Source organism: Dromaius novaehollandiae, chromosome 1 (assembly GCF_036370855.1).
Source record: "Dromaius novaehollandiae isolate bDroNov1 chromosome 1, bDroNov1.hap1, whole genome shotgun sequence".
NCBI lineage: Eukaryota > Metazoa > Chordata > Aves > Casuariiformes > Dromaiidae > Dromaius > Dromaius novaehollandiae.
Window position 1 is genome coordinate 153,085,819 of NC_088098.1, and position 13,645 is coordinate 153,099,463.

The following is a 13,645-nucleotide window of genomic DNA, read 5'->3' on the forward strand; positions in this document are numbered from 1 at the left end:
AGCGCCGCCGCTCGGCGCGGCCCCGCCCCCGCCCCTCCCTGCCCCTGCCGGGAGCACGCGCGCTGCGGGAGGGGAGGGGGGGTGCGCGCGCGGCGGCGGCGGCGGCGCGCGCGCGCCCCCCCGCCAAGCCCGTTGAGAGCGCGGCGCGCGGCGCCGGTCACGTGTGGCTGCCACTACGGACGAGGAGGGGGAGGGGCGCGGCGGCAGCTCCCCCTCCCCCCCCCCGCCCTGCGCCGTCCCCTCGCGCAGCCCCTCCGCGGCGCTGCCCCGTCCCGCCCCGTCGGCAGGAGGCGCTGCGGGGGCTGGGGGGGGCGCAGGGGGAGAGGGAGTAGCGCCGCCGCTGCGGCTGTTGGGAGGTGGCTGGGGAGGGATGAGGCGGTGGCGGCGCCGCCGCTCTGCCCCGCCTCCTCCGCCGCGGGCGGCCGGGGCTCCCCGGGCCCGGCGGTGACTTCCTGCGGCGACGCATCGTTAGGCCCCGCGGCGCCCGGCTGCCCCGAGGGAGCGCGCAGCGGGGCCGTTCCGCTCGGGAGCGGGGCGGCGGGTTTGGGGACGGGTGAGGGAGGGAAGCAAACGTCCCCTCTGGGCCCGCCGGCACGCTTGGCTCCCGTTTTCGGGGTTAACCCCGGTAGTTGCGCCGGGCAGGCGTTTCAGGGGTGCCTCCGGGGCCGGGTTTTCCCGCTTATCTCCAGGGGCAGCGGGGGAGGCTCGCGGAAGAACGGGGTCGTTCGTTAACGGTCAGCGAAGGGGGTTCTGCGGCGGGACCGGGCTCCCGGCGCGCGGGGCGTAACGGGCTGTTTGTTTTCTTGCGAGAGATGGAGGCGCGAGTCCCCAGCTCTGAGGAAAGCGCCGCTCTATTTTGGGTGTGTTTTAAGGGGCTTCCCGTCGGGCACGACGGTCCATGCGCTCAACGCACGGTTCATTGCTTCACAAGAGAGCAGCTCCGGGAGGTACCGGCTTTGCATTCAAGGCAGTCTGTGCGATAAAGCCCCACCGGACACCACAGACCAACATCAAAAACTTCGTATCTTTTTCGCACTCCACAACGGAGGGCAGGGAGTTACCCAGAGTGGGAAACACTGTGTGAAAGGAAAAGAGACAAAACACAAGAATCAGCCTTTCTCCAAGTGTGACTAACAGCTGTTCCTCTAAGCTGCATCCTGGGGTGGGTTCAGCTTTAGATTAAGATACCTTACCTAGGTGTTTACATTGTCTATGGTCCCATGATCATCAGTGGAGATCTAGCGAGCTATTCAGCTGATTGAATGCAGGTACCTACTTCAGGGTGATCTGCATAGCTTCTAGGCTTTACTGACCATATTGATGACCAGCTCAGTTCAGTTGCCTAAGCATAGGCAGTGAGTGCTGTTTGAATTGCCCTTGGGTATCTGAGACATCTACACAGGGCAAGTAAATATGGCACAGGAGACCTCCTCCTTCTGCATTGGTCACTGGAGGTCAGGCAGAAACCCCAGTGCAACCCCAGTCCTTTCCTTTATATAGGCTAAAGGTGTAAAATCAGGTAAACTAATTTACAGCTTACAATAGAAAAAGCTTTTTCTAAATTAACTTGCTTAATGTATGTTTGATATGACTTTTAATATACTAACATGTCTTTACGGGCTTTCTCTGATCCAACATCTTTCAAGAGATTTCTTCCTAGATTATAAATGGTTGCTTCTAGTTGTCAATCCCTATCAGCCATTTTCAGGGTCACTTGAAAAGATTACTTGTGTTTTATCCAGAAAAGTCATGAATCCTTTGTCAATACAAATACAATTTGTACAATACAGTACAATACAATACACTTTTCAGACCACCAGGTAAATGTTTACCACCAGTACCAGACCATGGTGGACAGTGCTGGACCTGTTCACTGTGCGTGTTCAGTCTTTATGGTTTTTACTGTAGTCATTATAATGATAGGAAGGGTCCTTTTGTGTCGAACTTTCATTTGTTATGGAATTACTAAAGCAGAGGTGGATGGTTGGCCCTCTCAAAACTTGGCCAAGACAAGTCAACTTTCTCCTTTGTATTATTTGTGTAGCTGTGTTCAGGTCTGCCTTTTCCAAGACCTCAATGTTATTTATTTTGGCTGACATTTTAACATAAATACTTAGTTCAGGTAGCCACAGCTAAAACTCGTGTTAGATAGTCTTATACTCCCATGCCTCCCAGCAGGAATAATTTAGTACATTGCTACTGTAGATTCAATTTGGCGTTGATGCTATTATTGTTAGGCTTACATATTCTTAAAAATAGCACTTCCCCAGCTTGCTCAAGTTATTATATCATGGGTGCAGGTACCAGATGAGGCAAGAAAGATCCTGCCAGAAAATTAAACTTCTCTCCAGGTCTCAGTGGTCCTAAAACAGTACGATTATCTAAGGCTGTATTCATTTTTACTGCCTGTGTTTTTTATCTCCTGACTATTAGAACCTTTGTTTAGCACTTCTAAATAAATAATCAGTCTTTTGCTATATACTTGAGCCAATGTATTTTGGGGGCAGATATCATCAGCAAAGTTCAGATCTCCAGGCTTAAACAGTAATTTGAGGAACTGAATGAAGGTTCATTGCATAAAAAAATCAGTAGTGGGGTAAACAGCATGACAGAGGAACATCAGGCTGGTCAGTTAACTCCTGACTGGAGATTGCAGTACGTTTAGCATATCCAAAGGTTCTGGGTGTTTTTCACAAGGGTTCTGTAAATTTATAGTATTTCTGTTAATACTGTTGAAGTCCTTCTGAAACGTAACAAAAACAAGGGCAGGATGTGGCTGCCTTTCATTGACTCATTCAATACTCTCATATACTACAAAACTATTACCATTTCAAAAGAATCTCCACAGAATAGTAGTTGTTACTGTCACAACTCATTTCCTTTTTCTTTCATAATTTTTTGATGATTCCTTTTCCCATTCTTCTTAGATAGATTTCATTTTGCAAAAACCTATCATAAGAACTCTGCAACAGTGGCAAATAGTGAATGGTTACAGGAAGGTAAATGAACAGAATAAGAATATTGTGATACTTAACAAAATACTCCCCTAGCCTCCACTGATTTGTGGTTCAGCATCAAAGATACCGTCTTTTCAAGAAATTTCAATAGTATTTTCAGGTTCTTACCATAAATTGTTTTGAGCTGTGTTGAACTAATTTTGTCATGGCTTTCATAAATAAAAATGTAACATTCTGATGACACATCTGTTTCTTCTATATGGGCACTGTATACAAATAATATAAACAGTATTCAGCATATCAACTACTAAGTGTGTATATGCTAGTGTAATATGGTACAAATTTATTTCGGATAGAAAGATTAAGCCAAAAAAGGTTTCTGAGAAACAACATTAAAAAAAAAAAGAAAATCCTTTTCTAAAATCATCAGTAGTAGGAAGCCTGTCAGAGAGTATGGCCAATAAATAGTTTGGAAGCAACTAGAAAAGTAAGGTCATAGTGGAAAAAAATAATTTTTTTTATTGCATCTGTATTCCTGTGAGGAGCTTAAGGAAACATTTTTGAAAGACCTTCTTTGAAAGACTTGTTTCCAGTTCAAGTGTGAATAGAAAGGCTATGGAATGTATCGACAAAAAGCAACAAATGGCCAGAACCGGATCATACTCACTCAAGAACTTTTAAAAAAGACTGAAATAGCTGAAATATTAACTGAGTGGTGTGATCTGTAAGCTAAAACTTAATCTGCAGTCAGGAAAATGCCAGTTGGATTGTCTGACATCAATTTTGAGAAAAAATTCCACTGGGATCTAGGAGATTTCAGACCAATAATCTGATGTGGACATCTACCAAGCAGATTAATAAAAACTATAAGGGAGAATAGAAGTACAGGCATAAGTGGGATAACAGGAAAGAGTCGATATTATCTTCTGTAAAATGAAGATAGACATCTCTGAAGGAATCGGAAACCAGGTGAAAAAGAGAAATTCAGTTAGATAGTCCACTTAGGTTTACAAATTATATTGAATAAGGTCTCTCATCAAAGGCTTATTAAAAAAGCTAGATTGGTATAAGATAATAGGGAAAGTCCTCACAAAGATACCTCAAAAAAGGGTTTAATGAGGAATAAATGGCCAGTTTTCTGAAATGGACTATTCAATGGACTCTTTCTGAATGCACTATTCAATACATTCCTAAATGATTTGGAACAGGGGATGGACAGTGAGACAAGAAGTTTGTTGACAACATTAAATTGTTCAGGGCAGTACAAGTGAAAGCTAGTTTGAAGAGCTGTAGGATGGCATCGTGATACTGACTGAATGATAAAATCACAGATGAAGTCCAGCATAGGTATGAAAAAGCAGTCCTAGCTTTAACGCTGAGTTTTGATATGGTGATCTTATTTAGGAAAAGTAATTTAGATACAGTGATATAGTGATCCTATTTTGGAAAAATAACTTAGGATTTTAGTAGATGCTTCTATGAAAATGTCACCCGAGTGCTCGGAATTAGTGAAAAAGCAAACTGGATGTGTGTACATTTTAGGAAGGGAGTAGAGAACAAAATAGAGACTGTCATGTTTCTTGTAAATCTGTGGTAAGACCATGTAATATAATATCATATGCAACCCCAGCTCCCCGATCTGAGACAGGATTTAATAGAAGTAGTAGTGAGAAAGTAGTGCAGAGAAGGGCAGCAAGGGTGGCCAGAGATACAGATACAGTTTCCCTACAAGGAATAAATTGGCAGACCTGAACTTTTCAGTTTGAAAAACAGTTGACTGAGACATGGAGTAAGTGGCACAGCAGTAACTGGTAACAGGGAAGAAGACACAGTGACTACTCTTTCTTCTGGTACAAGAACAAGAGGGTATCAAATGGATGAGCAGGAGAGGAACTGGTCAAAAAAAAAAAAAAAGAGGGTGGCTATTTTCACACACCATTTAAGAAGACCCTTTGTAACAGGATATTGCAGTTGCTAGAATTTTCTTTGAATACAGAAAGTGATTATGATGTTAATTCATGCAAAATAAGGTATCAAGGGCTATTAAATACACTACCTCGTTTCAGGAAGTTTCTGAATCGGAAATTGCTGTAATCTGGAAGAACGGGAAATTTTGCCTTATGCTTGTCCTGCTCAGCCTTAACCATATGATGTCCCTTGTCAGAAAGATTAGATGCATCCTGGTCTGATCTATTGCCATTTTCTGTCCTTAGTTGCTAAAATGCTAGTAATCGCTGCCCTCTAGTGCTTGACTATCAAAAACAGCTTTGAAAATTCACACCAGCCTGGCACAAACCCTCAGTGGCTAACCCTTGAGGAAGGAAAATTGTCAGAAAATACTGTATATTATCTGACTGTTGAATCTGACTTATTGGAGAAGGAGGAAGGGGGAACCAAGGTCCTCATCTGCCACATCCTCCAGCCGGCAGCAGCACTTGGAGCCATCTGGGAGGAAGTGAACAGGGCTCAAAGGATGGTGAAAGCAGAGTGACTTGGAGGCTTTCACATGCACCTACCTGCAGGAAAGACACGGCTGGGGGTGGATTCAGACTGGGGATGGATTCAAGCATTTTGTTTCTGGGTCGAGTGGGTCAGGGAGTCATGCACAATGCCAGCTCCCAGTCCAGGCTGGCTGACCGTCTCTGAGGAGAGAAATCAATGCAGGGCCACACAAGAAAAGAAACAGAAAGAAAGAAGGCCTTGATAGCTTCTATAAAGCTGAACTGATTGGATGGGCTCAGTTACAGCATTAAGACACACACCTTTTTTGTCTTCCATTTTCTGACCAGTGAGCTCCCTGGGACAGGGAACTTGCCTTTATACACCCCTGTACGGCAGAGGCACTAATGTTTCTCTGGTTAGGATCTCCAAAGAAAAATTTGTAGTATTTTGTAGAAATATACACATGCACGCACATGCAAGTCTATAATGCAATGGCGGTCTAAGAGAACAAGCTGCCACATGCCCATCTCTGTGAGCCTGGGGATACCCAGTGAAATCCCCACTGAGGGCAGCTACACAGGTGCACAAACTCATGAAAATTCTGTAATACATCTGTCGCGGCCCGAAAGGAGTCGTTCAGGACGACCTCCCTCCCCTTGGGGCCAAACGACCAAGTTCGTGATGCCCTTGGACTGAATTAAGGTGAAACGACACCAGCCAACCGGTTTTAAGATTTATTAACACAAAGATAAGGCATGTGGTCAAATAGGATAATTCAATGGCGAATACTGCAACTAGCTAGACAAAAACAGATCTTACCAACATTCAACAAAAGAGAGGGGGAAAGAGAGAGAGAGAGAGAGAAAGATATCACCACCCGTGGATCCAGCAGCGTCCTGTTGGTCCTCTTCCTTTGGGAGTCTCGGCAGTGGGGGGGGCTCCCGTCTGGTGGTAGGTGGGTCCTCTTCACCCTGGGTGTAAGTTTTGGTGGTGCGCGTGCAGTAATTACAACTCGAGTTGGGTCCGACCCTAGGTTAGCTCGGAATGACACGCGTGCAGTGGTTACAGCTCGAGCTGGGTACCTCCAAAGAGGGACCCTGAACAAAGAGATCCCTGGGCAATTATAGCTTTTTCAAATTAAGTTTCCCACCCCCCCCCACGTGGTAGTTCAGACCAATAGTAATTTTTGAGTCTGGGGTCTCCTGCTCCTTATTGGATCTCATCGTTGTTCCTAGGCAGGCTGTTTCTTTTCTCCCTTCTCTTTTCTGTTGCAGTTTCTGCCGACAGGTGTGTCTTCCATCCTATAGGTGTGTCTTCCTTCCTCGGGTCCCACCATCATCTCTCAAGGTCTTGACAAAGAGGTGGTAACTCCAGCAATTAGCACTGTTTCAGCAGTGCACAGGAATGCAAATTGCTGGTAACTCCCTTATCGTTCCCGCCTGCACCAGCTCTGGGGCCCTTTCTCACAAAACTAGGGAGTGCGGCCTAAGGCTTCAGCAAATTTAGCCACTCATGCCAAGCAAGTTTTATAGAAGTTGTGCTAAAAACGGATCCCAAAGTCTCTGCCCGATTGTGGTCTCGTTCAGTGCAGGCTCGGTGTGTTCCGGGTGGTCGCAGGGAGACCATCTCGGGGGTCGCAGCAGCCCAGTCCTGTTTCCGCCAGGGACAGATGGCTTGTTCGGGGTTATGGCCTGCCTGCACCCCATGCACCAAGAAATGTTTAAGGCAAAAAATTCATTCATCTGTCCGCCACAACATCTAAGAGTAAATTTAAAAAATGCCTAAGGAAACTTACTATATATGTAAAAGTTGTTCCGTGTTATAACTTGTTGCTTGTTACATGTGCCAGCTAGGGCTGAACACAAAAAACAGCACATAAGGAGAGAATTACAAGGTCCTTTACAAGATAATGACCATTTTTTCTGTTTTCCAATGTATAAAAATTAAATATTCTCATCTTGTTAGTATTATCTTGATAATGAATATCCTATACTGTTCTTGTTTTGTATGATACTGTTCTCTTAAATCTCCATGACATTATGTCACCACTGAAACACAACAATCAAGGAAGATTTTAGTGAGGTCTATAAAGTCCTGGTGAGGGTGAGTCCCAGCATTCCCACAATGTGATCATGATACTTCCTTTGCTTTCTCTTATAATCAGAACTCTTCGTCTCATTTGTCCAGTATCGACGTGTAAGTAGCAGCTGAAATATCTTAGGTGTGTTGTGAATTAAAAAAATGAAGGAAGAAGAAAATGTTCACTCTCCAGTGCTCTGATGGTCCACAAAACTTCGCACACATCAGTACTTCTAGAGCTCTGATGCAAGCTGATTTCTGTGTTTTAAAGATCCTCAGCATTATTCTCAGCACGATGCCTGTTGAACTCATAGCAACAAAGCCGGGTGCTGGATGTCCACTGTCCCTTAAATTCAGGCTGTGCAGAGTTTGCCGAGTCCTTTTCTGTCATAGGAATAGAACAGCAGGTTAGTGCATGCCGGGCGGAGCTGAGATTGTTGTGTTTAGTTCATTCATTTCTCTTTTGCTTCCCTTTAGAGAAAATAGTGGTGTTACGTTCTCTAGACAGGTGGTAGACAGCAGAGTTAAGCTCTTTTTGTGCTTCAGGTTATCCTGAAAGTTATGAATACTTTAAACTAGGCTGCTGTGTCTCTGCAAAGTGTTTACCTGACTAATAAGTCTTGTGTCATTAATAATGGACAATAATGAAAGCAAAATCCTATTTGACCTCCAAGTTCACAGCATGGAAATGGTGAAAATCTTCAAGACCAATATATTTTGGAGAGATCATATTCAAAATTCAATTCAGTATCTGACCTGGATTAATTCAGTAAGCAAAGTACCCTCAAAATAATGCATATTCCTTTTTATCATTATTATTTTTGCCCAAACCAATAGTCAAGGAAGTAAAGGTATCTCACATTAGTCATTTCTCTCCTTCACTGACATGTGCATGAACCTAACCTTTCTATGACTGTTTAGAATAATTTTGACCATGTTTCCTCCTTTATATAGTTGTCTGGCTATTTTATGTTGCTATGCAAATATGTTTGCCTGCTGGCCATGTTCCTGATTGTTAAGTCATTTTTGCAAATGACTGGTTCTGTTAGTACAGTGACAAATTGTATTTCAGTCAAGTTATGCCGTTTTATAATAGCTGAAACCTCTGAGATCAAAATTAATGTATAAGAGAAGTAAAGGACTTTTTGCCCATTGAATTAACCTCATTGCACTGTAGCTGAGTATAAAAATAATTCTTCTAAGAACGATTGTTGTACTGAATTCTCAATTGGCTTTTAAAAGCATATTTAATACAAAAATTCAGAAATTTGTCATTTATGAAAGGTTTCTGATAGAGTTTGATTCACCCCTGGATACCATAACGGTGCAGAGAACTATGCAGAGCTGCCTTGGCCTTGGAAAGGAGTTCAATGGAACTCAGTTTCATATTGATCTCTTAGAAACATATTTAAACAATAATGTTTTCTGTCAGTAAAATTCAGAGAAGTCATTTGCCACATGGAGCTTCTTACTATGCCTTCAGTCAAGAAAATACGGTGACTTACAGCCATCTCCTTAAATACCTGGATCAGAATAAATTTACATAATAAACAAACATAATTCTTAATTTGAGTAATGATATTTTTGTCACTCTTTAGACTACATTACAGAAAATTTAGAAAATGAGCTATAGAATAAAATAAGCCAGCATGTTAAAAATTCCTATGAATTTGGAAATACCTGTTTAAAAATTCTTACGTGTATCTTTCCCCCATGTGGCCTTTTGGAGCAAGCTTTTTTCATCTCATAAATCTGCTTTATATATTCCCAGCAACAATCCACCTCTAAAAAAGGGATCTTTTGGCATACAGCCAATACAAAATAGCATATGCCTACTCGCTATAGGAGAAAGCACACCGTGCCAGGACTGGAACGTCAAAGGGGAAGCAGCACCACAGTGGGAAGCTCAGTCACCTTCAAGCGTCAGGATTTCCCACCTGGGCAGTGAACTTTGGCAGGCCTCATCTGGCTGCGCCTCTCAGTTCAGACCCTTGGGCTCCCAGTAGTAGATGCAACTTCCTTTTTTATTAGCTATTAGAAAGGGAATTAATTGCATGATGTTCCCTTTCCCTAAAAGCATTCTGTAGGCAGAAACCTCTCCTTGAATAAGCAGGCACTGACTAAGCCCTGTAAACCAGAGGCTTGGGGTGAGCAGACACTGGTACTTCAGTTCACCTGGCTGGAGGATCAAGGCCTTATTCATCTGCATAAAAGTCAGATCATGTTGTCATATTAAGAGGCATTCCTGCTCTTCCTTTTTCTCCCTTCCCCCACTGTCAAAATCTTGATATTACTCTGGAGGATTTTATTTCTGATGACCTACAACAACTAGAGAAATTTGACAAAAACACAAGCCAACCATACTACACAAAATAAAATAACTTTGTGGAAAATTTATCTTCAGCAGAGCATTTTGGAGCAGGTCTTTGCAGCAGTCACTATGGTGTTAACCAGTAGGCTGGCACAGGGAGCCATCTAGCCATATTAGCCAAGAGATCACTGTAGGATAACCACAAAAGTTACCTTGGGTATAACTGTGCTACACTGAGGTTATAGCTGTGACTGTAGCCTAGTGACAACGCTTCTGAGAGCATTGTGCACCAGCAAAAAGGTTTTGACACTTAATCCTTCCCATTAAGCTGGTTGGCACAGATACATAGACACTGTCATTGTTGTAAGACCATGGGGAATAAGCTGAGTTGGAGCGCGGAGTCCTACAAACAGTCTTGGTAGACGGGGACTAGTTTTGCTGCTCACATGTTAGGAGGAACAAGCATCATGGTTTCCTTTGTGCAGGAGACCCTTCACGAGCTCCATTTCCAGTCTCCTTCCCCCAGCAAGGACTTCCACCACTTCACTGTAAGCAGCTCAGAGGTAAGGATGCAGGATAAGCCCAGATGTGGATGTATTCTCTAGCGTTCTCTGATGCTGACATCAGCAAGCTAAAAAACTATATGGCATTGCTATGCTTCTGGAAATTAAAATCTCTGTTGGTGTTGAAACTCTGCACAGCACCCTGGGAAGCTGTCAAACAGCTTTGACTTCATAGTAATGCCAAAAGATATTTTGAAAAGTGGAATAACTTAAATCCTGTAATTTATATTGAATGCTTTTTACTGCATGCTGAGCAAGATTCTGAAGGTAAAACAATTCTCTAGAGAAAGCATAAATTTATGTTTCTTTTTTGAGCATGAAGTTTTGTGATACCTCTGTTCTGCTGTTGTTTAAAGGTCCTTTTTGCACCTTTGCTTTTCTAGTTTGAACAATAGTGCATCATTGAACGATACACATGTAAAAAAATCTCTCTCTCCCCTTCTTACAAGGGAAAGCTTCTGTTGGGTCTCCAGGACCTGCCGTGCCTGACACACTCCAGGACGGTGTCCAGCTTCTCCAGAACCACATCATGTTGTGTCTTGTAGTTTTCCTGTGACTAACATAAAAAACAGTCTGTTATTTCCATCCAAGACTTCAGTTAAGAGCCCTCTTGCTAGTTGTCCCTAAGCATGGTACTTGCATTTTATCCTGGTTTTATTACTCCAGATGTCATTAGCTGACTCCTGCCTCAGTCATTCTGTCAATCTAAAATCAGCTAATAACCTGTCTCCACGGTTTCTCCTTTCATCCTAAATTTTTTGTCTTTCTCCCATTTGCCAGTTCTTTTACTACATCTCAGTTCTTGTGTTAATCTCCAGCATCTATAGTTTATCTAATAATTTCCATTTAGCACTGAATCCAATGTTTTTTAAAACTCCCAGTAAATTAGGTGTACCCCATTTACCACATTTGTTCTTGGCCAAACTAAGTTAACTTATTTCATATTCTTTCTGCTAGCTGTTGATTTCTGCAGGTGATCTGGAGGACTTGGAGGATTTCCTTTTGACCTGATCAAGAAAAGGTTTCCCCAAATGAGGTGAAGAAATCCCATAAGGAATTTTTGCTGGATGAGCAGTTACAGAGCAAGTATTGCATTAGGAAATAGCGGATAAATGATGTGAGAGAAGTTGTCTCAGCACTATTAAATAAGTCCTATGAACCCTCTTACTTTTGTATTGTATGGTCAAGCTTTTTTTTCTAACTTTTAAGAAAGTTTTTCCCTAAATGCAGAGCTCATTTCTGAAATCATGCTAAACTTTCATGAGTCTCCTTCATCAGTTAATATTAATGTGAGAGATGCTTGCATATAATTTGCAGTTCCAGATTATTCTTTTTGTCTAAGAAAAATGTAAAAATTATGCATATTCATCTGGGAATTCTCTCTTTTGGTGAAAATCTCAACAACAGAGATCAATTAGAAGACATAGAGTATAATACAAGAAAGCTATTTTATTTCATTTCATTCCTTCTTTTAGGCCTCTAAGTTACTTTGTAGAATTGCTTTTTTGTTCTTTTTATATGGCAGCGGTAGTAATGAATAGAACAGTAAACCTGTTACCCAGTACAATACTGTAGCTATGGATGAGTCATTTAAAGTATGTCTTAAATACCCACTGAAAGCATTTGTACCCTAGGTAATACATTTCAAAGTGTTTTCTTCTTAGGTGTTTGACATTTGAATAAGGACCTTAAAAGTTTTCAATATACAGTCATCTTTAATGTTTGCATAGTGGGATAGTGTTATAAATTAAGAAACCAACACAAAGTTTGTTCAGTTAGAGAAGTATTTGTATTTTTCATCTGACATTCCTAAGCCAGTCACATTTAATATTCCCTTTTTAATTATTTTGGAAGTTTGCCCTCCATTGAGGACTACATTATCTCTCTTTAGTATTTAATTTCATTTTGATGGATCGTCTTGAATTGTAACTTTTCAGAGGAGGGGAGGTAGAATGCCCAAGTCTTAATTAAAATTACTGTCAGGAAAGTGAGTTCTCTATCCTTATTAGCAATTGCAGGAGCAGCCAGAGCCAGCTGCTCCTTGAAGGAAAGGGAGCCAGGAGCCATGGGTGCCCACAGGTCCGTCATGATGAGCAGGTGCCAGGTCAGGTGGGGAGGTCAAGCCAGCGGGTCTGGCTTGGGAAGGTGCATGGTCTGCACAAAGCACAGCTTGGGCAAGGACCCTGGCATGGGCCTGCTCTTCAGAGCAGCTCCCAAACCGAAGGGCGGAGGCCCCCAATGAGCTTCTCATGTCTCCCTGTCCCCCAGCTCTTTCTCATGACTTCGCTTTTTTCCCAGCAGCAGTGGGGTATTTATCATCCAGTTATTATCCAGGAAAAGGGCAAGGAAAATACAATTTGGGCTATGAAAATGGATTGACCAAGGACAGCACATTCAAATCTTCACCCTGCAGAGGGTCAAGGAGCCTGTACACTGGGTCCAGAGCCAGAACTGGGAGTTGAGACCTCCCTAATCACTCACATGGATGAGAGCAAGTGAGCCCACGCTGTCATACTCTGCACATGTGCAACACAAGGCAATGCAGCACCGAGTGCGCCTTAGATTTTCTGTTCTGTTCTGTTCTGCTTTGAACAATGAGCTTCAAATCAAAAGTGAAATCTTGCCTGGATCTCCTGGGCGATATCACAGCAAGAATTTATGTGATACTGCCGGCAGGGCCACGAGCACCGCTGAGAACAGGTGGTACATTAGGAAAGTGCAGTCTTGAGATGACAGATTCCTCAAGTACACTTATCCCTCCCAGGACGCTGTGACAAGTTGAGGGGGGGAAGTATTTGCCTTGCAATTCCCTCTTCTCCCCTTACACCACAGAAAACGATAGCTGCCCACGTACCCCTCAGGGCCTTTGGAAGTCCCTGTAAAAGCGAAGTGAGATGGGGGGCTTGTGCTCCATGAGCGCCGCTCTGTTGTCAACAACTTACCAGAGGCTGGAGCAGCACACAAAGCTGCATTTACATTAGCAAACAAAGTTTACAGAATTAATAAGAATCTGGTGCACCATATATCAGATTACCTGTCAGTATAACAGATTACCTGTTAGTAGTGCCTGTCTCTGTTTGACAGTGAATAAGAGATGTCAGAGATTTTGTTTTATGCTGGTGAGATCCTAAGTTTCAGCTCAAGGTGATACTCAGTTCCCTGGCTTATCCCATAATGCAGTCATTTCTGAGAAAAATAAGTCTAGACAAAGCCACTTGGGAAGTGCTGGTGTGGTTGCAGTTTTGGCTCCCACATCTGTTCCCGATGACTAAGTTCCCATCTTCACCCAGGTT